The sequence below is a fragment of the Ursus arctos genome, unplaced genomic scaffold (assembly GCF_023065955.2).
Source record: "Ursus arctos isolate Adak ecotype North America unplaced genomic scaffold, UrsArc2.0 scaffold_27, whole genome shotgun sequence".
NCBI lineage: Eukaryota > Metazoa > Chordata > Mammalia > Carnivora > Ursidae > Ursus > Ursus arctos.
This window is the reverse complement of record NW_026622952.1, coordinates 38960654-38987881: the sequence shown is the minus strand read 5'-3', so window position 1 is coordinate 38987881 and position 27228 is coordinate 38960654. Positions and strand designations below refer to the sequence as shown.

Sequence of the window (27228 nt, the reverse complement as noted above, 5' to 3'; positions counted from 1 at the left end):
TCCTGTTTGCCAAATTGACTCAACAGATTCAAAATATTCTCTAAACAGCAAATCAGTATTAAAAAAAAAAAAAAAGCCTAAAAAATTTATTCAGTTTATTCAGAACTATTTCCTGAGGACTGTCTCCTCATGAAGGACTGTGCCAGTATAAGGATCCAAAAATGAACAAAAAAATGAACAAACATGCTCTGAGAGCACTTGAGGTGCTCTTGAAAGGCTTTCTTCACAGCTAGGTAAGCAGTGAGGGTGATCACAGAACTAGAAATGCCCATGTTTGGAACAGATTCTTCAACCATTTGAGGTCAGCATACTTCCTGTGGTATTTCCACCAAGTCTCTAGTCAGCAAATACTAGTGAAAGGAAAATTTCTTCCAAAGAACAAGTTAGACCTCTGTAAAGTGTACATGATTAGAAGTTCTAGGTTTTTTGTTTGTTTTTTGTGTGGCAGCTAATTATATAGCTCCCAATAATCAAGTCTGTTTCACCTCTTTAGGATCAAAAGTAAAGATATAGGATCAAAAGTGAAGGCAGGAGGGCCATGAACTGCCCTCAGGGATGGACTAGTCCTTAGATGTGAAGGACAGAATGGAATCTACGGTAGCTCTCAACTTACGGCTTATATTTATAATTATGAGATAGAGTAAGCTACATAGAAAACATATGTATAATATTCAATTTACATAAACATGCAGACTGATGCATTATGATTCTTTTCACAAAGCACTTAAAACCACATTTAAATTACAAGTGTGGATGGTAATCTTTTTTTGATGGTAATAAAATATACAAAACCATATCAAATCTAATTCTAAAAGCCAAATAAGATGATAATTCAGTTTTCCAGAAGCCAGATTTTCTTGAATCTCAAACATCATGCACTGCTAGTAATGAATTTTTCTGTTAAGTTATCCAACATTAGAGAAGCATCCACATGCCACTTTGTGGTATATATGCAATGAAAATACAAACACCTCACATAATGCAGTGTGCTTTCTTACTGAGAAGAAAAATATACACGTGTTGATTAAAAGAAAACCAAGGGACTGTGAGAAGTAACAGGGTAGGAGATACAAGTGGGGTAAAGAGAAGGTACAACAGGAAAATGCTGAGGGTGACAGTAGAGAAGACAAATGTAAAATGACACATACTAATAGCAAGTCTCAGTGACAATGCTGAGCATCAAACGCTTTAAAAGAAGAGAAAGAGCCCATTCTAAAAGACCACAAACTGAGGAGCTCTGAGACTGCGCGAATGTGTGTGTGTGCCGTGCGAGTATGTGTGTGTTTATGTCGTGGTGGTAAATGAGTAGGACTCACAGAACATGTTGAAATTAATTGTCCCTCAGGGTATCTATTTGTTGTTGTTGTTGTTTTATTGCTGCCATAATAAATTACCACTGACTTAACACCTTAGCGCAATGCCCATTTCTTATCTCATAGTTTCTGTGGATCACAAGTCAGGGCATAGTGTGGCTAACCAGGTTCTCTGCTTAGGGTCTCAACAAGGCTGTCCACTTGCCTGTGCTATTTGGAGGCTCTGGGGGAAAATCTGTTTCCAGGCGCATTTAGATTGTTGGCAGATTTCTGCTCCGTGTTGTAGAAGGAGGTCTCTGTTTCTACGCTGACTGTTGGATGGGGTCATTCTCAGCTTCTGGAGGCGCTCCACATTCCTTGGCTTGTGGCTTTCTTCATATTCAAGGCCAGTAATGGCATGCTTAATCTTTCTGATACTTATAATCTCTAATATTTTCCCTTCTTCTTTTAAAGGGTTCAGGTGATTAATTTAGGCTCACATAGAGTATCTAGGATAACCTTCCTATCTAAAGGTCAACTGATTAATAACGGTAATTGTATCTGCAAAGCCCCTTTACCATGTAACATAACATAATTATTGATGGAATACTAGGGAATGAAGATCTAAACCTACCTAAGAAAATTTGAAAACTTTTAAACAGTCAAGCTGATCTACATGTCATTTAAACAGTTGCTAAAATAATCTGAACACTTTAAAGGAAGATGGGGGCACCTGACTGGCTCAGTTGGTTAAGTGTCTGACTCTTGATTTTGGCTCAAGTCATGATCTCAGGGTTGTGAGACTGAGCCCGCAACAAGCTCTGCACTGGGTATGGAGTCTGCTTAAGATTCTGTCTCTCCTTCTCCCCCCGCCCCACTGCTCATGCGTTCTCACTGGCTCTAAAAAAGGAAGGAAGGAAGGAAAGCAGGCAGGCAGGCAAGCCATAAAATTCCGACTCAGCAGGGTACCATTAATCATAGCATTTAATCAAAAATTTTAGGCAGGTAAAGGAACAAACAAAAAATATGACTCATAACTAGGATAATACTGGTCAATAGAAAATGATGCAGAAGAAGCAGAGACCATGGAAGTTGTGGATAAGAGCCTTAAGGTAGGCATTTCAAATGTGCTTTAAGAATTAAAGAAAAACATGGCAAAATAAAAAGAAATGGAAGCTATTAAAAAAAAAAACAAATGGAGCTTTAGAGCTAAAGAATATAATTTCTAAGTTGAAAAGTTCACTAACTAGGTTTAAAAGCAGATTAAAAACTATGAAAAAAATAGGAAAAAATGTGAAGATATCACAACAGAAATTATTCAAAATGAATCATATTGGGGGGGGGACTAAAAATAGACACTCAGTAAATAGTGGGAAAATAGTAATCATATAACACAATGTCAGTGGGATCCCAGAGGAAAAGGGGTTGGGAGAGGAGAAAAATATTTACCAAATAATGACTACATATTTCACTGGTTTAATGAAAATCATAAACTCCTTAATCTAACAAACTCAGCAAAGTAAAATCAGGACAAATCACATGAAAACACCATAAGTCATCACAAGATGAAATTTTTGTAAACCAGTGATAAAGAGAAAAACTTTAAAGCAGCTAGAGAAAAAAAAAATACATGCAGGGGAACAAAGACCAACTTCTCAATAGAAATAAAGCCAGACAAAAGATAATGAAACATTTAACAAAAACAAACAAAAAAAAATCAACCTGGAACTATATATCTAGACAGAAAAACCGTCCTTCAAAAATGATGGTTAAGACTTTTTTTCAGGAACAAAACCTGGAATAATTTGTCACTAGCAGACTTGCACTAAAAGAACTGTGAGAAAGTTCTTTAGGGTAAAGAAAAATGATACCAAAAAGAAACTTGGATTTACACAGAGGAAAAAAAGTACCAGGATGTTACTTTGAAGGAAATATAAAATACCTTTCTCATTTTAAAAATTAAAGATAAATGGTCTAAACACTACTTTTAAAAGCAGAGATTTTTCAGACCAGATGTAAAAGGAAGAGCTGACAATATTCTGAATAAAACTCACCATTAAATATCTATAAATATCTATAAATTTTAAAATATATAAAAACATAATTTTATACATATTGATATAAAAACAGATCAAAGTTCTTTTAAAAAAGTAAAATTACATAAACACTAATCATAAAGAAGGTATACATATATTAACATTAAGAAAAATGTTACTAAATATATATCATAATAAAAATAGTTCATGATAGAGGACATAACTCTCTTAACTGTGTGTACAACAAATAACAGCTTCAAAGCACATGAAGCAAAATTTGACAGAACCTAAAGCAGGAATAAAGAAATTCAAAATTAGAGGGAAGACCAAGGAAAACTTAGAATTAGTTACTTTTATTCATGATTGCCAGCTCCCTTCTAAAACGTTTTCAAGATCTTGTAGTTCCATTAATGTCCATGTTTTCTCTTCCCAGAGCATGTCTTCAAACCAAGGATGATTTAAACACAAAGGCAGCACTCATTTTGCCAGCACAGGACTATCAGGGCTCAAGTCAAAGGATTTGGGGGCCCAAGTTTCTTGTCTTCAACTCAGTCTACCACTTTAAGAGTCCCTTTTCTTCTCAATCAGTTGCCTAACTCCATCCAAATGGAGTCAGTGAAATTACACATTGAACACATACTACAATTATGCAATCCCTGAAATTAGTTTTACAACTTATCCTACGTACAGCTGACTTTTGGATATGCAAGGTATCTTTTAAAGTCACCATAGTAGTTTTGGGACTTTTCCACCTGCACCTTCAGTTGAGATTTCAAAATCAAAAACTTTTTGTTTTCTGGAAGTTCCTCAGCACAGCCTAAAGCAATATCAGCCCATAATATTTGTAATCACCATTGGAAGGAGAGACGGATCAGGCTCTGTCTTCTCTCTCTAATGTACCTCACCACTGTTTCTCTTGGCGGGGGGGGGGGGGGGGCAGCTGCATTGCTCGACAGACTCAGCTACTCCTGGGTAGCCTCGCCTCACAATCCTAGCCTCGTGGGGCTTCATTGGTAACACCATTTCCACGTGTAGTCCCTTTACAAGGAGTGGTAACTATTACTAGTCTCTGGGTGACCTGACACCCCTTGTTTGTTCCTTTAACCCTGCCTCACCTCTGTAAGTAGTCTCTTTATTAATTATCTGTATTCAAACTCTTTGAGTGAATCCTGTCTCCTCTTGCACCAAATGACGAGTATTTGGTACCAAGAGTTGCTGTACCCAAGATGGAACTCTGGATCTATGTTACTTATATATTAAGTAAACATATGGATGATGTCCTCCCTGAGGAGACTTTGAAAAATGACAGTTTGTGGCATGCAGTGGCATTTTGAGTAGCCAGATTATCACTGGTGGCATAGGATGGAATGCTGACACAGTGCAAGCTTTTGGATGATCAAGTGGTTACTAAATGTGAAAACTGGCCGAATCCAAACACAAAAGAGTAATAAACAAGAGGATCCAGATAAGGTGCGATGTGTATGGTCACCCCTTGGTGTAGAACACAGTAAAAATATGATTTTGGGGTGATGGCAGATGAGATTTAAGAAAGATGTTTGGTGTCCTTCAGAAAACCTTTGATATTTTTGACGGATCATTAGGCTGAAACATTTCAATAGCTTTTTAAGTATTAGTAAATAAAAGGGTTGAGGCAGCTGTCAATAGCTTTTTTTTTTTTTTTTAAGATTTTTGTTTATTTATCAGAGAGAGAGAGAGCACAAGCAGGGGGAGCGGCAGGTAGAAGGAGAAGCAGACTCCTTGCCCAGCAAGGAGCCCAATGTAGGAGTTGATCCCAGGACCCTGGGATCATGACCTGAGCGAAAGGCAGATGCCTAACCTAAGTCTGAGCCACCCAGGCGCCCCTGTCAATAGCCTTTTGATATTCAACTCCATTTTAGACAAAAGGACAAGAATATCTCAGAACATAAAACAATGTACTTTTCTCACTAAGTGAAAATTTATTTTTATTATGTTTTCTATATGAAAATAGTCCTTCATTTCAATTCTGGTACATTATGATATTTAAATAATTTCACACTGTCTTGCCTCATGGATACACAGGGGATGAATGTGGAGATTTTGTTATTTTTATAACACTTCTAGGACAAAGAAATTCTGATGTGCCATTTTTTTCCTGTAATGTAATTGATACACTAACTCCCAAGCTAGAGACATGGTTTTCAAGGCCAACTACATATGCTTATTTGTTAATATTTTTCCCTCAAACCTAATAAATTGAAATGGATGAAATGAGGGATTGGATGATCAGAGATCATGCTATACAACAAATAAAACTGCTCAATAGGGACACACAAATAGACACACATAACTTTTAAAGCATTGGATGCATCTCATGAAAATCTGCATGGGCAGGAGCTAAACAGGAGCAAAAGCACAGAGAGAGAAGTGATCATGGAGCCACTAGATCTTCTAGGACCATAAGATATCCTGAAGAAGAGCCCTGTGGCCCAAAGTTTGTGATCTGAGACCACCTACATACAGCCAGAACCCTGGGAAATAGGAAATCAGTCTTCTTAACTGCTGTCTCAACTTGAATGACACTGGAGGAAAAAGAGAAAGATTTTCCCGGTTAATCTGTTATCTACTGGCCTATTACTGGTTTGGAGCCTGAATCTATACTGTTTATGTAGCCCTCAATATACAAGCTGGAAATTGTAATATAAAGTGGACCGGGGTCTATAATGTTCTCAAGGACCTGAGAGGAAGGACAGATCCTACTGAGGTACAATTTGGACTGATAGCTAGCTTATCAACAGACTACAGTGAAATGTCCTCAATGTATTCAGAGAAAATAGTCAATGTAGAATTATTTACACAGCTAAAATAATTTTCAAGAATGAAAACAAAATAAAGAAGAAAGAAAAACTGAACAAGTTTGCTTTTAAATGACCCTCAACAAAATAACTTCTGCTTCAAAAAGGAAGGAAAATGGTCCCATAAGGAAGCTCTGAAACCCATCAAAGAAGGGAGAGTAAGGAATATAAGGATAAATCTACATATATTTTGATTTTGTAAAATATTAAATAATGTTTATTTGTGGGTTTTGACAAAAGCAAGATATTTTAAAAATTTGACAATTGTAAATGTCCTCTGAGAAGGGTGATGAAAAATAAAACATTTTATGGTCTTTAAGAAGTAAAAATATTTATTAACTTTATAACTTGTATATACAAGCTCAAATTGTAAATATTATAATGCAAAATATAGCTTCCTAACAGTTAAGGGGAAGAAAATTAATTAAAAACCTTAATCACTTCAGACACAAGAAACATGAAAAGTAGGACATACAAGAGCTTCAGTGATACTTATAACCAAGCTTTAAATAGCGCTTTGAATTGCTAATCTTTGAAACATGTTTATACCAATTGATTTATTACAATACTCTTTTGAGGCACTTATTATTATCATTATCCCATTTTATAGGTACAAACGTTAGGCAGTGAGAGAGAAAATGATTATCCATGAGAAAACACAAGAGAAGGCAAAATTCAAACCTAAGCAGTCTACCCTGAGTCAATGTTTTTAAAATACCACCAAAACACAGAACTTAAAAAGAACTATTTTACCAAACATTGAAATAAACGTACCGACTGAAATGTCCAGTTTTCTAGCAAGAATTGTCTTACTGAATTGGAAAAAATCCATCTACTTAGAAGAGACACCCAAAGTAACATAAGATCTATGTTATTGAGGGGCGCCTGGGTGGCACAGCGTTTGGGCGTCTGCTTTCGGCTCAGGGCGTGATCCCGGCGTTATGGGATCGAGCCCCACATCAGGCTCCTCCGCTGTGAGCCTGCTTCTTCCTCTCCCACTCCTCCTGCTTGTGTTCCCTCTCTCGCTGGCTGTCTCTATCTCTGTCAAATAAATAAATAAAATCTTAAAAAAAAAAAAAGATCTATGTTATTGAGATTATCAATAGTTTGTTCCTTTTTATTGAATGTTTCCTTATATGCATTTACCATTATTTGTTTCACCGTGTCCATGATTTGATGGACACTGGGTTGTCTCCTATTTGGGGCTACTGTGAATAAAGCTGCTATGAACATTTCTATATAAGTATTTTAGAGGCTGTACATTTCCATTTCTTTTAGGTTAATATTTAAGAGTAAGAAATTGCTAGAGTTCCCCAAAGTGGTTGTGCCATTTTACAAATCCATCAGCAAGATATAAGAATTCTGACAACTCCACAACCTTGCCAAATCTTGCGATTTTAGGATTTTTAGTCAAATGTGTACTGATATGTCATTGAGATTTTAATTTGCATTTCTCTGATAACTAATAATGTTGAACAGCTTTTCATCTGCTTGCAGTTCATATATCTTGCATCATTAAGCATCTGTTTCAAACTTCAGCTTATTTGCAATTGTTCTGTTTATTACTATTATTGTGGTGGTGGTGGTTGTTAAGTAGTTGTAAAAATGCTTCATACTTTTGGATACAAGTCCTGTGTCAGGTATGTGTTATGAACATTGTCTCAACTGATTTTCTGAAGAGTAGATATTTAAAAATTTTCCCCTGCACATAAAAAATTCTAAGAAATCTAGAAAAAACCTATTAAAACTAATGAGTGAATGTAGCAAGATTGCAGGACACATTCCCAAAGTACAAAAATCAACTGCATTTATATATGAGCAACAGATAATTAGAAAATAAAAATTTTAAAACCTACCTTGTATAAGATCATCAAATATTTATATTTATGGATAAATTCAATAAAAGATGTGGGAAAATTTCCACAGTGGAAACACTGCTGAGGGAACTCAAAGTTCTAAATAAATGGTGAGGTATGCCCTTGTTCATTTTGAAAATTCAGTATTTTTATGATGTTATTTTGCTCAAGTTGATCTACAGTTTCAAGCAATTCCAATTAAAATAGGATTTTTGTGGAATTTGGTAAGGGGAATCTAATATTTTAAAAATGAAAACCATAAAACAGTTAAAACCATATTTTCTAAAAAATACAAGTGACTGAGATTTTCATATTGATTAATTTTATGAGAATTTGTCATACCTACTGTGGTACACTATCCTTACATTAAAATTAAAACTTTTTTTTTTAATTCAAGTATAATTACCATACAGTGTTATATTAGTTTCAGGTATACCATATAGTGACTCAACAATTCTACATTACTGAGTGCTCACCACAATAACTATAACCATCATCTGTCACCAGAGTGTTTTACAATCTTATTGACTATATTCCCTATGCTATACTCTTACCTCCCTATTATTTTGTACCTCTTAATCCCCTTTATTTCACCCATCCCCCACTCACCTACTCTGGTAACCACCAGGTTCCTCACTGTATTTCAGAGATAATTTTTTTCTTGGTCTCTATTTTCTTGTTCATTTGTTTTGTTTCTTAACTTCCCCATATAAGTGAAATCATATGGTGTTTGTCTTTCTCTGACTGACTTCACTTAGCATTATACTTTCTGTATCTATCCATGTTGTTGCAAATGACAAGATTTTGTTCTTTCCATTTAATATATAACCATTTCTTTATCCATTCATCTATCAAAGGACATCTGGATTGTTTCCGTATTTTGCTATTGTAAGTAATGCTACAATAAAAATGAGGGTGATATATTTTTTGAATTAATGTTTTTGTTTTCTTTGCATAAATACCCAGTAGTGGGATTACTACTATTTTTAATTTTTTGAGAAACCTCCATACTGTTTTCTACAATGCCTACACCAGTTTGCATTCCCACCAACAATGGTTATATACATTGTATTTTTGATTTTAGCCATTCTGACAGGTGTGAGGTGATGGAAAACTTGTTGTTTTGATTTGCATTTCCCTTATGATTAGTAATGTTGAGCATCTTTTCATGTGTCTGTTGGACATTTCTGTGTCTCTTTGGGAAAATGCCTGTTCATGTCGTCTGCCCATTTTTAATTGGACCATTGTGTGTGTGTGTGCATGTGTTGATTCATAAAAGCTGTTTGTATATTTTGTATAGTAATTCCTTCTAGGATATATCATTTGTAAATTTTTTCTCCAATTCAGTAGGTTGCTTTGTCATTTTGTTGATGATTTTCTTCCCTGTGCTAAGACTTTATTTTGGTGTTGTCCATAGTTTATCTTGTTTTCCTTGCCAGAAAGGATATATATTTAAAAAAAAAAAAAAGTTTCTATGGCTGATATCAAAGAAATGACTGCCTATGTTTTTTTTAGGATTCTTATTATTTCAGGTCTCACATTTAGGTCCAATTTCATTATTTTACACGTAGCTGTCCAGTTTTCCCAGCAGCATTTGTTGAACGGCTCTCTTTTTCTTATATTCTCATCTCCTTTGTCATGGATTAAATAACCATGTAAGTGTGGGTTTATTTCTGGGCTCCTTATTCTGGTCTGTAGATCTATATGTCTCTTTTTGTGCCAGTGCTATATTGTTTTGATTACTGTATTTTTGTAGTATATCTTGAAACCTGGGATTGTGATACCTCCAGTTACATTTTTCTTTCTCAAGATTGCTTTTGCTGTTCATGTTTTTTTATGGTTCCATAAAAATTGTAGGATATTTGTCCTACTTCTGTTAAAAATGTTGTTGCTACTTTGGCATTAAATCTGTAGATTGCTATGGGTAGTATGGACACTTTAACAATATTGGCTCTTCCAATTCATGAGCATAGAATATCTTTCTGTGTCATCTACAATTTCTTTCATAGTTTTCAGAGTACAGGTGTTTTGTTGCCTCCTTGGTTAAGTTTATACCTAGGTATTTTTCTTTTGGGTGTGAGTGAAATGGGATTATTTCCCTAATTTCTCTTTATGCTACTTCATTATCAGTGTATAGATATATAACAGATTTCTATCCTGTGACTTTAATTATCAGGTCTCGTAGCTTTTTGGTGGCATCTTTAGGGTCTTATACATAAAGTGTTATGTCATCTGCAAACAGTGAAAGTTTTACTTCTTCCATATGAATTTGGATGCCCTTTATTTCTTTTTCTTGTCTGATTGCTGTGGCTTCCAGTACTATGTTGAATACTGAGAGTGGACTTCCTTGTCTTGTCCTGATCTTAGAAGAAAAGCTCTTAGTTTTTCACCACTGAGTTTAATGTTAGCTGTGGGTTTTTCATACATGGTCTTTATTATTTTGAGGTATATACTCTTTAAACATACTTTGTTGAGTTTTTCTTGTGAAGGGATGTTTTACTTTGTCAAATGTGTCTTCTGTATCTATTGCAACGATCGTATGATTTTTATCTTTCCTAATGTGACATATCGTGTTGTTAATTTGCAATATTGAGCCACCCTTTTATCTGTAGAATGAATGTCACTTGATCATGTTAAATGATTTTTTTGAGTGTACTGTTGGATTGGGTTTCATATTTTGTTGAGGGTTTTTGCATCTATGTTCATCAGAGAGATTGGTCTGTAGTTTCTTTTTTGTAGTGTTTTTATTTGGTTTTGGCATTAAAGTAATGCTGACCTCATAGAATGGACTGGGAGGTTTTCTATCATTTAGGATAGTTTGAGCAGAATAGATATTAACTCTTCTTGAACTATTTGGGAGAATTAACCTGTGAAGCCATCTGGTCTTGGTTTGTTGGGAGTTGATTACTGATTGGATTTCAGTGCTAGTAATTTGTTCAATTTTTCTCTGTCTTCCTGATTCAGTTTTAGAAGATCATATGTGTCTAGAAATTTATCTGTAACTTTTAGATGGTCCAGTTTCTGGGCTTATACTTTTTCCTAGTATTCTCTTAAAATCTTTGGACGTCTGTGGTGTCAGGTTATTTCTCCTCCTTTGTTTCTGATTTGAGTCCTTTTTCCTTTTTTTTGTTGAGTCTGGCTATAGTTTTCTCAATATTTTTGATCTTTCCAAAGAACCAGCTCCTGATTTCATTGATCTATTATTTTTTATTCTTATTTCTTCTCTAATTATTAGTATTCCCTCCCTTCTTCTGGCTTTGGGCTATGGTTTTTCTTCTTTGTATAGCTCTTTTAGATGTAAGGTTAGGTTGTGCGAGATTTTTCTTGCTTCTTGAGGTAGGCTTGTCTTTCTATAATTTTAGAATAGCTTTTGCTGCATCCCAAAGATATTGAACCTTTTTGTTTTCATTTTCATTTGTCTTGATGTATTTTTTTGTTTCCTTTTTGATTTCTTGGTTGGCCCATTCATTCCTTAATAGCATGTTAAATAGTCTCTACATATATGTGTTCTTCATAAATTTTTTCCTGTGGCTGATTTATGTTTTGGTCCAAAAAGATGCATGGTATGAATCAGCCTCTTTGAATATATTGAGACTTGTTCTGGGGCCTAACATGTCATCTACTCTAGGGAATGTTCCATATGCACTTGAAAAGCATGTGTATTCCACTATTTTTTAACTGTTCTGTTTGTTAGGTCTGCCTGGGTCAATGTGTCATTCAAAACCACTCTTGTTTATTTTCTGTCTAGATGATCTATCCATTGATAATGGGGTATTACAGTACACTGCTATTATTGCATTTGCCGATTTCTTTATGTCTATTAATAGTTGCTTTATATATTTAGGCATTCCCATATAGGACACATAAGTATCTACAATTGTTATGTCCTCTTGTTAGACTGTTCTCTTTATCATTATTGGGGTCCTTCTTCGTCTGCTGTTACATTGAACAAAATAGACTTTAAAACAAAGACTGTAAGTATTGCTACCCCAGTTTTTTTTTTTTTTTGCCTCCATTTGCATGGTAAATGTTTTTGCCCCCTCCCCTCTTTACTTTGAATCTGCATGTGCCTTTAGGTCTGAAGTGAGTCTCTCATAGGCAGCATATAGATGGGTCTTTTTTTTTTTCCTTCAGTCACCCTATATTTTTTTATTGGAGCATTTAGTCCATTTGCATTCAAAGTAATTGTCATTTTGTTACTTGTTTTATGTTTTTCTAGTTCCTCTGTTTCTTAGTCTCTTCCCTTGTGGTTTGATGGCTTATTTAGTGACAATGACTGGATTTTTTATATTTTTTGTGTATCTATTATAGGTTTTTGATTCGTAGTTACCATTACGCTCATAACATCTTAGGCATTTAGCTGTCTATATTAAGTTGATGGTGGCTTAAGTTTGAACCCATTCTAAAAGAACTAAATTTTTACTCCCCTGCTTCCACATGTTATGTATATGATGTTATGCTTTACATCATTCTATTTTGTGAATCCCCTGATTTTGGTAGATATAATTGATTTTACTGCTTTGTGTTTTAACTTCCATATTGATTATTTATTTTATTATGTTTGTAATTACCTGTGAAATTTTTTCCTTTCTTACTTTTCTTACTCCTGATTATGGCCATGATTTTTACTCAAAGAATTACCTTAATATTTCTTGTAAGGCTGGTTTAGTGGTATGAACTCCTTTAACTTTCGTCTGGGAAACTCCTTATCTCTTCTGAATGACGGTCTCAATGGTTGAGTATTCTTGGTTGCAGATTTTTTTTTTCCTTTCAGCACTTTGAATATATCATGTCACTCTCTTCTGGCCTGCAAAGTTTCTGCAGAAAAATCAAGTGATAGACTTGGTGGAGTTCCCCTCATAATTGACTATTTTCTTTTAAAATTCTTTGTTATTACATTTTATTATTTTAATTATTATGTCTTTTAATAATTAGGTCTTGGGTTGATATTGTTGGGGGTTCTCTGTGCCTCCTGGATCTGGATGTCAGTCTTTCCCCAGATTTGGTAAGTTTTTAGCCATTATTTCTTCAGATATTTTTTCTGCCCCCTATTCTCTTTCTTCTCCTTCTGGTATCCCTGTTATACAAATGTTGTTATGCTTGATGATGTCATTGAGTGTTTCCTTAACCTGTCATTTTTAATTTTTTTGTTGTTGTTGTTCAGCTTGATTGCTTTCCATTACTCTGTCTTTCGGCTTGCTGATCCATTCTTCTGTGTCTTCTAATTTTAGTTATGGAGTTCTTCATCCAAGGTGGGTTCTTTTTCATATTTTCCATCTCTTTGTTGAAGGTCTGAGATCCTCCACTGTTTTCTCAAGTCCAGTGAGGATCTTTGACTTATCAGGCATATTGCTTCTTTGTTTCATTTAGCTCTTTTGTTTGATTTGGTCTGTTCTTTCATTTGGGGCATATTCCTCTGTCTCCTCATTCTGAATAATTTTCAGTATTTCTGTGGGTTAGAAAATCCACTACATCTCCTGATCTTGAAAGTAGAGGCCTGAAGAAGCAGCATTCCTGTGGTGCCTTGTAGTGCGGTGTCATATGCGGGTTGCATGTGCCGTACTTGTTTGCCTTCAGTCCAGTTGGCTGCAATGGCCCACTTTGCCTATTATGGGCAGGGTTTGGTCCCAAGGCTTTTAAGGAGCCTGTGGCCACCATGGGCTTATAGTTGAGCAGTGTCAGCAGTCAGACTAGATGCCTGCCCTTAGTCCATTTCCTGGGGTTGTGGTAACATCAAATTACAAGACTCTCTCCCTATGTTGTGACCTGAGAGGCTTTCATTGGTGGGAGGGACCTGCAGACAAACCATACCCTGCCCACAATTTGTGGGAGCTGCAATGACCCCAAACTGCAGAGCGCTCTCCCTCTTCTGCTTTCTGAGAGGTTTCTGTTGGTGAGTGGTGCTGGCAGTTATTTCAGATGCCTGCCTCCAGACAATCTGCTTGGGTTGCAGATACACTGATTGGCAGGGCACTCTCTCTGCACTGCCGGGGCTGCTGTTGCACTGTTGTGTGTCATTATCCTTCCCTCTCCCCAGGGCAGGAATCATTTTTGAGTAGTAGCAGTCCCACCTAATGCTGCTTGCAGGATGAGATGGTATAGAAGCTGCTTTGGAGGGACTCCTGCTTAAGGGGGCAGTTTGGATGGGACAAATCTACAGGAGAATGCAGGCTCGGGTATGTGGTATTAGCAAACTAGGTGGATGGTGTTTATGTAGGTTCTTGCAGATGTCTACCTATCTTATGGGACTGGGGGGAAGAAATGGACACCTGCCAGCTCTTTTGTTCTTAGAAAAGTCTCCTGAGATTAGTAAATAAATCTTCATATATCTTTATAATATTTGTTAGGTCTCTTTTTCATGTGATTTAACCAGGGAATTCTTCTGTGTGTACTTGAAGAAAATGTGTATTCTATTTCTCTTGGATGGAATGTTTTATATATATCTATCTTTTAGAACCATGTATTCTGAAGTATGCATCAAGTAAAAAATGTTCTTGAAAAAATATAACTTTAACTGAAGGTACTCATTTAAAATAGAGGGTATCAGAGGGGAGTTTGGTGGAGGAGGGTAGGTAACATAGGTGAAGGATATTAAGAGTACACTTAAGCACTGAGTAATGATGTATAGAATTGCTGAATTACTATATTGTACACCTGAAACTAACATAACACTGTACATTAACTATACTGGAATTAAAATTAAAAACAATTAAAAAGTATATATAAAAATGAGGAAATCCTACCATTTGTGACAACATGGCTGGATCTTGAAAACATGCTAAGTGAACTCGGAGAAAGACAAATACTTTATGATCTCACTTATATGTGGAATCGAATGAAAAACAAAAAACACCAAATTCATAGAAAAAGAGATCAGATTTGTGGCTACGAGATGTAGGTGCTGGGAAGAGGGGAAACAGAAGAAAGATGAAGGTACAAGCTTCCCATTACAAAGTAAATAAATGCTAGGAATATAATATATAACATGATGACTATAGTTTGAACAGTGCTTTATGATACAGAGGAAAGTTTTTAAGAGTAGATCCTAAGCATTCTCATGACAATTCCCCCCCCTTTTTAGTCCATTATTTCTTGATAAAACTGGGAAAAATAAATTAATTCCCTTCCCTCACTCCCCCCAAAACAGAATACCGTACGCTAGCTTGATGTCTGGAGGCTGACAAAGTTAGTTGCCTGAATGGCACTTCTACTCAAAGGTTTGGCTAAAAGAGAAGAAGAAAGAGTGATAGCTAGAAGGAAGAAACTAGTTGTGTGCACGTTAAGGTTTCTGGAGATGTATTATTTGCCTGTTTTGTTTCTTTTTGTCTTTTCCTTAAGATGATCAAAGTTTGAAAATCATTACAGGCTGAGAAGAAAATCCAGAAAAGATAAATGATTTGGGGAATGGAAAAAAAAAAATCCTCTGTATACCCCAGGTGCTTTTGAAACTGCTGCTTCTATACTGTATCTCCAAGAGGTTGTTATATTCGCTCTTTAAGGGCAGGGACTCAATTTCCTATTCCCTTTAGTCTTCCCAGAGCTAAGCCCACTGATTTTTAAAGTACTGGAATTAAGCCCTGCTGATTTTCGACACCAAGTATTATAGGGACTTGTCTTCCCAGTGCAGGTCCCCCATGCCTGGGATACTTGATTGGGGTCTGCTCGTCTACCCTCTGCTTGCGGTTAGTCTCACTAAGAGTTCAGTTCCCTGCCCCCTCTCCACCCCTCCTACTGATTTTGATGTGGCTAGTTTCTAGGTGTGTCTGTCCATGGGATGAGGTGAGCCTAGGATCCTCCTACTCCATTTTCTAGGAATCTCAGATTTTTTTATACAAATCCTATGGATCTATGTGCTTTAAAAGATGAAACATTAACTTTTCATAAATATTCAACTGATAAATGCTAGGTGCATAACTTACGATTTTGCTAGAACCAAACCACAACACAAATTATACTTTTGTCTAAATGTATAATTATTTTTACTAACAATTTTATATTTGTCCTTTTCTACTTTAAGGTTTCTATTAATATTTTTATCAAAACAATGCAATTTTATTATCAAAAATCATATATAGCTATGTGAGGCCAAATAAGAACTTTCTGTTGTACACAGAAGGACCTACCCTGGGTCCATGTTTACTCACCATCCTGCTGCTGAAACCAATGTATAATTTAAAAGGGAGGGAAAAGAGATTAGAGGCAATGAGTACTATGCCTTTGCTCAATATCATTGATCAAATAATCTGTCTGTGCCTATATAACACGCCTGAGAAAATAGTGTAGTTTTATTAGTGGTAACTTTCCAGAATCAATAACTTTTCTAATGAATATAAAAGCTCAGGTTCCTTGAAGTCCAAATTCATGCAATTGGATTGCTTGTTGTAATCAAGCACTGGCATTAATGCTCTGATGTGATAAAATAAGTGTTTAGTAATTCAGTCTTCAACTGCTCCTGGCATTTCAACTCTTCGTTGGCATGTAAAGCAGAAATTTCTCCTGTAGTAAAAAGTGATTTATTGATTTTTTTTTTTTTTATCACCTGTGATGAATATAGGCTATTGGCCTTGCAAGCCTTTCTGTTCAGATATTGTGGGACAGAAGTTGGCTGACACCAACCTTAGCAAATTGAAATTCAATCCAGATCAATAAGGCGTTTTATTTAATTTGGTCCTAGAATGGAAATAATCATCACATTTTATAATAAGCATGTCTAATTTCAATTTTCACACTGTGTATTTATTCTGTATAATCAAGCATAACTGCTGGCCTTCTTCTTCTGAGTTGACAAATGCATAGATGTGCACTTAGCAGGTAACTATATAAAAGGTGGTAAGAAAGAGTGTGCCTAGACATAATAATGAAGATTTAATAAATGTCTGCCTAGAACTTGTAAATCTTCCTAAGCCTTTAATTACATTTGTTCATTATCTACATAGGTAACAACAAAAAATGTATGCATAAGGATATATAATTTCTTTACATAGCAACTAGCTTATCTTTATGAAATATTTCCAAATTGAAAAAAATATAAAAACCTATGGATAAAATTAATTTTTGGCTAAAATATCCTGTGACAGACTATCAGCATTGAAGTGGTTAAATACACTGTGTCATTTATCTTTTGCTTTGTAACAAACTGTCTCAACCTTACTGGTTTAATACAACAACCATCTATTTAGTTCATTATTTTATGGGTAGGCAACTTGAGCAAGACTCTACTGGAAGGTTCTGGTCTCAGAGTTATCTGAACATCTGTCAGTTTGAGGGTCAGCTGTGACAGCCTGGCTTCTCAGATATTTGAGTTGGTGGATGACCAACTGTTAGTTGGGTGTCTGTCATACTCCAGTCCATAAGGCCTGCTCTGGACTTATTTGCTTAGTGGTCTCAGGGTCTGAGAGCACTAATAAACAAGGATTAATGCACAAGCACTTCTACAGCTTCTGCACTCATCATATTTGCTAATGTCCTATTTGTTAAAGTAGTCAGTTACCCAAGCACAGACCCTGCATGAGAAGGCACTACCAAAACACATGGATACAGGGAGGTGTGACCAAACTGGACCAAATCTGCCGAATGCCTGCCTGAAGCACTGGCTCAGGTCCTTGTTCCTTTAGCTGCCCATATCAGTAGCTGGATGCATCACTTTCTCATTTCTACTGAACTAAGCTGTATTTTTGGAGATTTAAGTATCCTTTTGCCTGAGATTTATTAATCTTAGAACATGCACTGGAGAGGCAGGAATCTTGAGGAAACTTCTCCAAGAACAAAAGAGATGGCAGGTGCCATTTCTTTCCCCTCACACCAGCCTAGATACCTAGACACTTGTGGAAACCAGTGTGGACACTCTCCACCTATCCAGCTGTAACCAAACACCCTGCTATGGAATTCTCCTGTGGATCTGACTCATCCAACCTGTCCCATTTGGCAGGCATCCCTCCAAAGCAACTCCAGCCCTAGGAAGAGGAGAAAAGGACTACACACCATGTACCTGCAGTCCCAGCAGCCAAACCTTATAGCTGGCAGCACAAACAGAGTACCCTGCCAATGAGTTCAACTGTAGCCTCAACAAAAGGCATCTGGTCTGACTGCCAGGCCCACCCACCAAGGAAAGTCTCTCAGGAAACAAGGTAAGGGGCAACACCCTGCAGATTGGTGCTATTGCAGTCACAATAGAGGAGGGGCAGGTATCTGACTGCTGACATCACCCACCTACTAGCCCATGGCAGCCTACTAGACTGAAGGCAAATGAGGTTCAGCCACAACTAGGACACACACAACTAACACAGGACATACCCTGAAGTGCCTGATTCTCCTAACACACAGGCACACACACAGTTATGCAAAATGAAATCTGTCTCCCCTAAATGAAATAACAGGACAAAATCAAGCAAAAGAGCTAAATGAAACAGAGATAAGCAATATGCCTGATAAAGATACTCCCTGGACTTGAGAAAACAGTGGAGGATCTCAATGAGACCTTCAACAAAGAGATGGAAAATAAAAAAAGAACCTACCGAGGTTGAAGAACTCAATAATTCAAATTAAAAATATACTAAAAGGAATCAATGGCAGATAAGAGGATGCAGAAGAATGGGTCAGCAAGCGGGGAGAGTATAGCAAGCAATCAAACTGAACAAAAAGAAAAAAATGAGACTAGGTTAAGGGAACTCAACGACATTACCAAGCAGAACAACATTCACATTATTGGGATCCCACAAGAAGAAAGAGAATAGGGGGCAGAAAATTATTTGAAGAAATAATAGCTGAAAACTTTTCTAAAGGAGGAAACAGACATCCAGATCCAGGAAGCACAGAGAGCCCACAACAAAATTAATTATAGCAGGTCCACACCAAGACTTACACAGTGATAGAGAAAACAATTATGTGTAAGGGAAGCTCCATGATTCTATCAATCACTTGATTTTTCAGCAGAAACTTTGCAGGCCAGAGTAGAGTGACATGATTGATATACTCAAAGTGCTGCAACAAAGAATGTTCTTCCTAGGGAGGCTACCATTCAGAAGGGATGGAGACATAAGAGTTTCCCAAACAAAAGTTAAAGGAGTTCATCATCACTAAACAAGCCTTTCAAGAAATGTTAATTTCTTCAGTGCAAATAAAGGTCATAATCAAGAGGAAAATTACAAAGGGAAAAAATACTGCAGATGAATACAAACATACTAAAAGAAGTAGATTAAACACTTATAAAACCAGTACAAATTTAAAGTACGATTTTAGTATCTAAAAAAAAAAAAAGTCAAGGGATTCACAAAATAAAAGGATGTAAAGTATGACTCATATACCAAAAAAAAAAAATGTGGGGGCAGGGGAATAAAAATTTAGTGCTTTTAGAATGGGTTCAAACTTAAGCCACCATCAACTTAATATAGACTGCTATATGCCTAAGATGTTATATATAAGCCTTATATAAGACTATATAAGTAGTCACAATCAAAAACCTGTGATACACAAAAAATAAAGAGCAAAAAAATCCAATCATTGTCACTAAAGAAAGCCATCAAACCACAAGGGAAGAGAGTAAGAGAAGAAAGGAACTAAGAGGAACCAAGAAAGCAACCATAAAACAAGTAACAAAATTGCAAAAAAACAAACCACATACCTATCACAAATTACTTTGAATGTAAATGGATTAAATGCTCCAATAAAAAAGGGTAACTGAATGGAAAACAAAACAAAAAAGACCCCTCTATATGCTGCTTATAAAAGACTCACTTCAGACCTAAAAACGCATGAACATGAAACATGAAAGGGGGCAGACCATTTACCATGAAAATGAAAGCAAAAAAAGTAAGCTGGGCTAGCATTACTCAAATTGATCAAGACTAACAAAGACAATGAAGGACACTACATAATGATAAAAGGAACAATCCAAGATATAACAATTATAAATATTTGTGCACCCTGCAAAGGAATGCTTAAATTCACAAAGCAACTATAAACAGAAAAAAAGGAAAAAATGGACAGTAATACAATAAAAGTAGTGCACTATACCACTGCTTACATCAACGAATAGATCAGACAGAGAGTTAGCAAGGGAACAGTGGTTTTGAATGACACATTGAGCCAGATGGACTTGAACATTCCATCCAAAAAAGCAGAATACATATGCTTTTCAAGTGCACATGAAACATTCTCCAGAACAGACCACATGTTAGGCCTCAGAACAAGTCTCAATATATTCAAAAACACTGAAATAATATCATGCATATTTTCTGACCACAACAGTATGCAACTAGAAATCAATCACAAGAAAAAATTTACAAAGAACACAAATATGTAGAGACTAAATACCATGCTACTAAACAATGGGTCAACCAAGATCAAAGAGGAAATTAAAAAAATACATTGAAACAAATGAATATTAAAAACTAGTGGCCCAAAACCTTTGAGATGGAGCAAAAGCTGTTCTAAGATTGTAGTAATACAGGCCTACCTCAAGAAGAAAAATCTCAGACCACCTAAACTTACCCCTGAAGAGCCTAGAAAGAAAAGAAAAACCCCAAAGCCAGTAAAAGGAAGGTGATAAATAAATGAGATGGAGAATAAAAAAGAAAGAAAAAGAAAAAAAACAGATTAATGAAACCAGGAGTTGGTTCTTTGAAAAGATCAACAAAATTAAGAAAACTTCAAAGATACAGACGTAGTGAAGAGAAGGGCCATATGCACCCCAATGTTCATAGCAGCATTGTCCACAAGAGCTAAATCATGGAAGGAGCCGAGATGCCCTTCAACAGATGACTGGATTAAGAAGATGTGGTCCATATATACAATGGAATATTACTCAGCTATCAAAAAGAACGATTTCTCAACATTTGTTGCATCATGGATGGCACTGGAGGAGATAATGCTAAGTGAAATAAGTCAAGCAGAGAAAGACAATTATATGGTTTCTCTCATCTATGGAACATAAGAACTAGGAAGATCGGTAGGAGAAGAAAGGGATAAAGAAAGGGGGGTAATCAGAAGGGGAAATGAAACATGAGAGACTATGGACTCTGAGAAACAAACTGAGGGCTTCAGAGGGGAGGGGGGTGGGGGAATGGGATAGGCTGGTGATGGGGTAGTAAGGAGGGCACATATTGCATGGTGCACTGGATGTTATACGCAACTAATGAATCATTGAACTTTACATAAAAAAACCAGGGATGTACTGTATGGTGATTAACATAATAAAAAATATTATAAAAAAGAAAACTTCAGCCACACTAACAAAAAAAGAAGAAATAAGACTCAAAATGACAAATGGAGGAGAAATAACCAACACCACAGAAATACAAAGGAGTATAAGAGAATATAAGGAAAAATATAAGCCAAGAAATTGAACAACTTAGAAGAAATGGATAAATTCCTAGAAATGAATCATCCAAAACTGAATCAGGAAAAAAATAGAAAATATGAACAGACCAATTACTACCAATGAAATTGAATCAGTAATTTAAAACCTCCCAACAAAGAAAAGATCAGGACCAGAGGGCTTCACAGGTGATTTCTACCAAACATTTCAAGAAGAGATACCTATTCTCAAACCACTCCAAAATTAGAAGAGGACGGAAAGCTTTCATGTTCATTCTACAAGGTCAGCATTACCTTGATGCCAAAACCAGACAGAGGCATTACAAAAAAAGAGAAAACTACAGACCATTATCTCTGATGAACACAGATGCAAAAATCCTCAACAAAATATTACCAAACCAAATCCAGCAATACATTAAAAAAATCATTCACCATAATCAAATGGGATTTATTCCAGGGATGCAAGGATGAGTCAATATTTGAAAATCAGTGAGAAAGGATAAAAATTATATGATCATCTCAGTAGATGGAGAAAAATCATTTGACAACTATGATATCCATTCATGATAAAAATTCTCAACAAAGTATGTTTAAAGGAAACATACCTCAACATAATAAAGACTATGTATGAAAAACCCACAGCTAACATTATACTCAATGGTAACAAACTTTTTGAGAGCTTTTCCCTTTAGATCAGGAAAGACAGGGATGTACACTCTCTCCACTTTTATTCAACTGAGTACTGAAAGTCTTAGCTATAGCAATCAGACAAGAAAGAGAAATAAAAGGCATCCAAACTGGTAAGAAAGTAAAACTTTCACTATTTGCTGATGACATGATACTACGTATAGAAAACCCTAAAGACTGCATCAAAAAGCTACTAGAACTGATAAATAAATTCAGTTAGGTCACAGGTTAAAAAATCAATACACAAAAATCATTTGTATTTCTATATACTAGTAATAAAGTACTAGAAAGAGAAATTAAGAAAGCAATCCCACTTATGACTGCACCAAAAAGAAAACAAATATGTAGGAATGAACTTGACCAAGGAGGTGAAAACTCTGAAAACTATAATGCACTGATGAAAGAAACTGAAGGTGGCACAAACAAATGGAAAGATATCCCATGCTCATGGAAACAATATTTTTAAATGCCCATACTATCCAAAGCAATCTACAGATACAGTGCCATCCTTTTCAAAGTACCAATATCATCTTTCACAAAACTAGAACAAATAATGATACAATTTGTATGGAACCACAGAAGATCCAGAACAGCCAAAGCAATTCCGAAAAAGAACAAAGCTGGAGATATCACAATCCCAGATTTCAAGATAAATTACAAAACTACAGTAATCAAAACAGTATGATACTGGCACAAAAACAGACACACTGATCAACAGAATAGAGAGCCCAGAAATAATCCCACACTTAAATGATCAATTCAAGACAAAGGAGGTAAGAATATACAATAGGGAAAAAGTCTTTTCAAAAAATGATGCTAGGAAAACTGGACAGCACATGTAAAAGAATGAAAGTGGACCTAAAGGTGAGATCTAAAACCATAAAATCCTAGAAAAAACATAGGCAGTGATTTATTTAATATTCGTCATAGAAACATTCTCCTAGAATGTTTCAGACAAGGGAAACAAAAGCAAAATTAAACTACGGGACTACAATGAAAACAAAAAGCTTACACGTAGCAAAGGAAGCCATCAACAAAAAAAAGCAAGCCAACCTAATGAATAGGAGAAGATTTTTGCAAATGATATATCTAATAAGGGGTTATTTTTCAAAATAAAGAAGTCCTACAGCTCAAGACCAAAAAAAAAAAAAAAAAAAAAAAAAAAAAACAATTAAAAATTTCAGAGGACCCAAATAGACATTTTTCCAAAGAATACATGGATGGCCAAGAGACACATGAAAAAATGCTCAACATCATCATCAGGGAAATGAAAATCAAAACCACAATGAGATACCACCTCACACCTGTCAGAATGGCTAAAATAAAATGCAGAAGATATAACAAGTGTTGATAAGGATGGGGAGAAAAAGAAACCCTTGTGTGCTATCAGTGGGAATGCAAAATGGCACAGCCTCTGTGGAAAACGGTCCCTCAAAAAATTAAAAACCATATGATCCAGTAGTCCCACTACTGGGTATTTGCCTCCAAAAACACTAATCCAAAAAGATATATGCACCCTAATTTTTAATGCAGCATTATTTACAAGAGCCAGTATGGAAGCAATCCAAGTGTCCATCCATAAATAGATAAAGAATATGTGATATACATATTCAATGAAATATTACTCAACCACAAAAAAAGAATGAGATCTTGTTATTTGCAACAGCATGGATGGAACTACAAGGTACAATACTAAGTGAAAAAAGTTAGAGAAATACAAATATCATATGATTTCATTCATATGTGGAATTTTAGAAACAAAACAAATGGACAAATCAAAGAGGAGACAAACACACTCTTAAATACAGAGGATAAACTAGTGATTGCCAGAAAGCAGGCAGGTAGAGGGATGGTTAAAATAGATAAAGGGGATTAAGAGTGTACCTACTGTGATGAGCACTGAGTAATGTATAGAATTGTTGAATCATTATACACTTGAAATTGATATAATGCTGTATGTTAATTATACTTCAATTTAAAATAAACCCTTTTGCCTAATCCTTGAAAACAAAATAGCAACCTTTATGAAAATAAGGTATTTTAGTGACTTGATTTTGGATATCCCCTTTCTTTCTTTATAGCTATTTAATTCCAGATATATGTTACTGTCCAGGATTATCTAAAATGTCATGAAATAAACTCACAACACTCTAAGACATTGAGCACCCTATTTGAAACTGAAATTCCAAACCTGTAATTCCTATCCTTCTTACCCTTTACTATATTCTTCCAAAAACACTCATACGCCTCTAAAATTCTCTATAATTTATATTGTGTTTATTTTGTGTCTTCCCCACATTGCAATGTATGTTACTTATATATCCCTACATCTGAAATATGCCATCCTATGACAGGTGCTTAATAAATATTTAGTGGATGAATTGCATCATCAAACTCCACCAGGACACCATACACAAAGCAGGTAGCCTCAATACTTATTTGGAGGGTTAATTTGTATTGGTTGGAGTCATCCTTCGTGGCTCAGGAGCCCATGCTGACAGCTGCTTTCCTCTAAGGGAGTCTTGTGTATATGTATATACATATTCATATATACACATTTATATATGAAGACAACACGTTTACAGAGGAATTTCATTTCTCTATTACAGTTTTATAATTCATGTCATCCTTCCAGTAAGGTCCTATTCATGAAAGAGCATTAAAAATGTAAATGTCTAGTCTGGTTGATACTGAGATTAGATCCAATAATTTAAAGAGTCCTTGTGCTTTATTTTGTTTCTTAAATTCCACATATGAGTGAAATCATGCGGTATTGGTCTTTTTCTCACTTATTTTGCTTAGCATTATACTCTCTAGATCCATCTACATTGTTACAGATGGCAAGATTTCATTCTTTTTGTGGCTGAATAATACTCCACTGTGTGTGTGTGTGTGTGTGTATCCATTGATGTACTGATGGATACTTGGGTTGATTACATAATTTGGCTATTGTAAATAATGATGCAATAAACAGGGGTGCATATATCCTTTCAAACCCAGAAACTATTAGCTGTAGAGAACAAATAGATGGTTACCAGAGGTGAAGTGGGGGTGGATGGGAGAAGAATGGGTGAAGAGGATTAAGAGTACAGTCATCATGATGTACGGTGAATAATATATAGAATTGTTGAATCACTACATTATACACCTGAAACTAATATAACACTGTGTTAACTATACTGGAATTAAAATAAAATAAAAATAAAAAAGAGTCTTTTGTTCACATTTTGGAGTAACAGCTTAGTTTCCAGTCATGCAGCAGTGATTAAATGTACAAATTCTAGATCCAAATGGCACACGGTGTAATCCCTGTTCCCTCACTTAATGTGTGATCTAGGGCAAGTTTCTTCATTTTAAAAAATGTCTTCCCCAAGTTCATAGTATTTTTGTGAAGATTAAATGGGTACTTATATATAAAGCATTTAAAGTAGTGCCTTAACGATAGCCATTAAGGACAGCACTTGATGTAATGCGCACTGGATGTTATATGCAACCGATGAATCACTAAACTCTAACTCTGAAACTAATAATGCACTATATGTTAATTAATTGAACTTAAATAAAAACAAAGTAGTGTTTGTTTACACGTATCCATGATGAAGGGTTAGAAGGTAAGGTAGACATTCCCTGTCAGGACAACGGACCCTCTTTTTAACTATGTCACCCAACTCACATGATGTTGAAACCCTAAAGAGCAAATCCTCAAGTCTTTAATCTGCCGACTTTTCTCTGCCTTTGCATTCCCTCAACTTACCAGACCCTCCTCTTTCTCACCTTTATGTCGGCAGGAGTCTCAGGAAGGGACATGGAGACACATGCTTGCCTGACATCTTTCCTCCTTTAATCTCATTTCTTATTTATCTTCTCTTCACCATCCTCCAGGATTAGAAAAGAATTTGCTTTTCCCACTCTTCTTGATCATATCTTCTTTCTATGGAAGACAACATAGTGGAAAATGCTTTTTCTATACTGAGCATGACTGCAATCATCCAGAATTATGCTTAGCCAAAAAAGAACTAAAGAAGTATAGGAAATTCTTTCACACAAGCTTGCAAGTCTTGTTTGGCTACAAAATCTTATTTTGAATGTGAGAAGTTAAATTATATCTAACTTTTTAATTTGGCATGCCTTCTATAATAAATCACGATCTCTCCTTGGGCTGACTGATCCCTTGGGGTAACTGGGAAGGAAGCAATATACTTGAGAAGCAAAAGAAAAATTGATATTTTTCAAACTGTACCACATTTTTCACACTTATTTAATAGTACGTAGGCTTTTTATTTATATTATGCTCTTCTTAAAACTAAAAACAACTGTTTCAAAGAATTAAAAACTTTTGACAGGAGAATTAAAATTATAAAGAAGTTTATGCTGTATTTGATGGCAATAAAATAACTTTATTAAAACCTTGTTCTATATTATTGGATAATTGGTAGACTGGAGTATAAGATATGCTTTAGGAGACCATCTATGAGGATTTACTTAAAGATCTCTGTTATGAGATGGGAACCACAAACCAATTTCATGGCATGTGTGATTTGCCCCCCCCCCCCAAGAATATGTCTGTGTCCATATTCCTGGAAATGTGAATACTACCTTATTTGTAAAAAGTGTTTGTAAATGTAATTAAGTTAAAGACCTTGAAATGAGATTATTCTGGGTACCCCAAGTGGGCCCTAAACCCAATGAAAAGTATCCTTGTCAGAGTCAGAAGAAGAGAAGACTCACAAAGGAGAAAGCCATGTGAAGACAGAGTCAGAGATGAGAATGAGCAGCCACAAGCCAAGAGATGTCAATAACCATCTGAAACTGAAAAAGGCATGAATGTCATATTAGATGATGAATGTAGTAAACCACTTAACAAGAGGTCTGGTACTTGGTAAGAAGGCAGTAAGTCATCATGGTTTTTGTTATATCACTTCTATTAGCAATAAATTCTTGGCACCTTTTCCTTCTTACCTGTGAAACCAGGATAATAAACAATTTGTAGAATCTGGATGAAGATGAAATTATATGAAGGTCTAATTAAGCATTAGTTTCATTCTTTCATCTTACATGAAGTATTATTCATTGTGGGCAATTTCCTTTCTCATCTTTTGGACAATGTTTCTCTTGGTCATATTGTGTTGTTAGTAAAATATTTTATCTACTGTAGTAAAATTATTTTTTCATGCTGCTTTCACTGCCTCTTTTGTAATTACAAAATTAT

The 27228-nt window shown here is 35.6% G+C and overlaps 1 long non-coding RNA gene across 2 annotated transcripts in view; it reads right to left on the bottom strand.

The window, feature by feature from the left end:
- Window positions 1-27228, bottom strand: part of LOC130541906 (uncharacterized) — a 124688-nt gene that overhangs the window by 21799 nt on the left and 75661 nt on the right. For both annotated transcript variants that reach the window (XR_008955999.1, XR_008955998.1), the window contains exon 2: window positions 25794-25950. This is a non-coding gene — a long non-coding RNA (uncharacterized LOC130541906). The remainder of the gene's footprint in view (window positions 1-25793; window positions 25951-27228) is intronic.